The following is a 2742-nucleotide window of genomic DNA, read 5'->3' on the forward strand; positions in this document are numbered from 1 at the left end:
ACAGACATATACATATGTGCCGTAGAGGTGAGAGGATGAATTAAGGAGCGAGTAAGAGCGGCGCAGAAGTGAGTGGGAGAAGAGGAGAGGAGGGCTGAGTCAGAGAAGGCTTCTTGGAGGAGTTGGGCCTTCAATAAGGTTTTTAAGTGGGGGAGAGCGATTATCTGTCTGATATGAGGAGGGAGGCCGTTTCAGACCAGAGGTAGGCCGTGGGAGCGAGGTCGGCAGTGACTCCTCTGTTCCCCTTTCCTCCTGGTGAATGTGAGTGCAGGAGCAAGAGGAAGAAACAGTATGGGCTTCACGTACCCTAACCTTTTGAGGTGCTCAGTCCCAGAATGTCTGGGGCACTGGCAGGAAGCATACACTGGACATGTTCCAATCCAGGCACGGAAGCACAAGCATTTCAAGCCAGCAAAGAAACTGGCATCCACAGTGCAGAATCCTGATTCCAGATCAATTTTCACCCCCCAAATTTCCCTACAGAGGCTTTAAAAATCCCGGACTGTCCTATCTAAACCAGGATGTATGGTCAGTTAAATCTCTATTGCTTACTTTATGGCTCTACTCAATCTTCCCTGCAGCTTCCACTAATTACTAAATCTATAATATTATTATATATAATAGCCAACTGTACTGTATGCCAATTATATATTTTGGATTATTTACTATTAGTATCTGGCCAACTTTTTTTTAATAGCCTCTTTGCTAATTTTTTTTCCACGTTTTCCATTCCCACTAAAATTTATCCTGTTTTTGGTATCATCAAAAAGTCTTTTAAAAAGTTGACTTATGGCCTTAACCTGCTCTTTTTGGAGCCAAGACCTTCAGTGTCCTTCATCTTCTTCAGTACGAGGCTCCCAGCGGCTCTCGTCTGCTCTGGGCATTTCTTGTTTGCATCGAAGAATCAACCATGGAGCCCTCAGGCAGAGAGAGGTCAGCCTGTCCAGTTTCCCGCCTTCAGGGAAGGTGCCCCAACCCTTTCCACATATATGAGCAGCCGTGCTTTTAAAAATAAATCACCTACTTGAACAGAGAGCTGCATTTCTCGATTAACCAGTTGGCACGTTCTGCGGGCCTCTCCCAGCCCAGCAGTGGGTTGTCTCCCTGGCAATTTGCAACACCATCAGAGGGAGGGGAGGACAGAAGAAATGTGGCAACAGACAAATCTGTCCAGCCTGCTCCTTGTTGGTAGATGGTTTTTTTAAAAAAGGCTGAGGGAAAGAGGTTGAAAGTAGAAGCGAAATGGCATTTGGGGATTATTATAGATTTCATCCATCGCTCTGCCATGCTCTACCTCTTCTCCCCATTACCACAGATAATTAAGAATGGACTATGTAGATGTGAAGCAGCATGGTGTAGCGGATAGAGCACGGGCCTGGGAGTCAGAAGGTCATGGGTTCTAATCCCAGTTCTGCCACTTTTCTGCTGTGTGACCCTCAAGTCACTTAACTCCTCTGGGCCTCAGTTCCCTCATCTGTAAACTGGGGATCGAGATTGTGAGCCCCATGTGGGACAGGGACTGTGACCAACCTGATTTGCTTGTATCCACCTCAGCGATTAATACAGTGCCTGGCATATGGTAAGTGCTTTACAAATACCGTAATTATTATTATTATCATTATTACGTGAAGAAAAGATTTTATGTTTCATTCCTTGCAGATTTGATATGAGCTCTTGATGCACTTGGATCTGTGACCTTTGGGCATTTGATATTCGCTCCACCCTCAATCCCACAGCCCTTCTATACGTATCTTTGAATTGTATACCATTATTTATATTAATATCTGTCTCCCCGTATAGACTGTAAGGTCGTTGTGGCAGGGAACTTGTCTCAACTCCTTTGTATTGTGCTCTTCCAAGCTCTTAGTATGGTGCTCTGCGCATAGTAAGTGCTCAATAAATACCACTGATGATGATGATGATGTCCAACGCCATGCAGAAGAAACAGGCTGCACCCCTTAGCTGTTTGAGGTAAACATTAGCAGTCCTTTGACATGTCTCCTAGCAGTGTGGATCTAATAATAATAAATAATGTTGGTATTTGTTAAGCGCTTACTATGTACAGAGCACTGTTCTAAGCGCTGGGGTAGATACAGGGTAATCAGGTTGTCCCACGTGGGGCTCACAGTTAATCCCCATTTTCCAGATGAGGTAACTGAGGCACAGAGAAGTTAAGTGACTTGCCCACAGTCACACAGCTGACAAGAGGCAGAGCCGGGAGTCGAACCCATGACCTCTGACTCCGAAGCCCAGGCTCTTTCCACTGAGCCACGCACAAGAAATTTAGTTTGTTGTGGAAGAAGCTCAGGAATGTATCGATTCTTTAAAGAACATCAGGTCCTTGACACAAGCAAACTGTGATTATAGATAGTAGGAGAGCCTTACTTTTTTCACGGAACCATTCCTCGATATCCCTCCCTGCTACATGAAGGGGACCCAAACATGCCGGAATTACCATTTTTGGGAAAAATTGCAAGTGTTAATATGTGCAAATGATGACCATGCCCAATTTCTGGTTGCAATAAATCCCTGCCAAGATGGGGACCTATTTTGGAAGGTGATTCTCTAGAATGTAAGCTTGTTGTAGGCAGGGAACATGTGTACCAGCTCTATTATAATGGCCTCTCCCAAGCATTTAGTTCAGTACTGTGCACATAGCACACAATAAATGCCATTGCTTGATTGATGGGTTGAATGGAAGCAGGTTTCTAAAACCATAATAATAACTGTGGAATCTGTTAA

This window comes from Ornithorhynchus anatinus, chromosome 2 (assembly GCF_004115215.2).
Source record: "Ornithorhynchus anatinus isolate Pmale09 chromosome 2, mOrnAna1.pri.v4, whole genome shotgun sequence".
NCBI lineage: Eukaryota > Metazoa > Chordata > Mammalia > Monotremata > Ornithorhynchidae > Ornithorhynchus > Ornithorhynchus anatinus.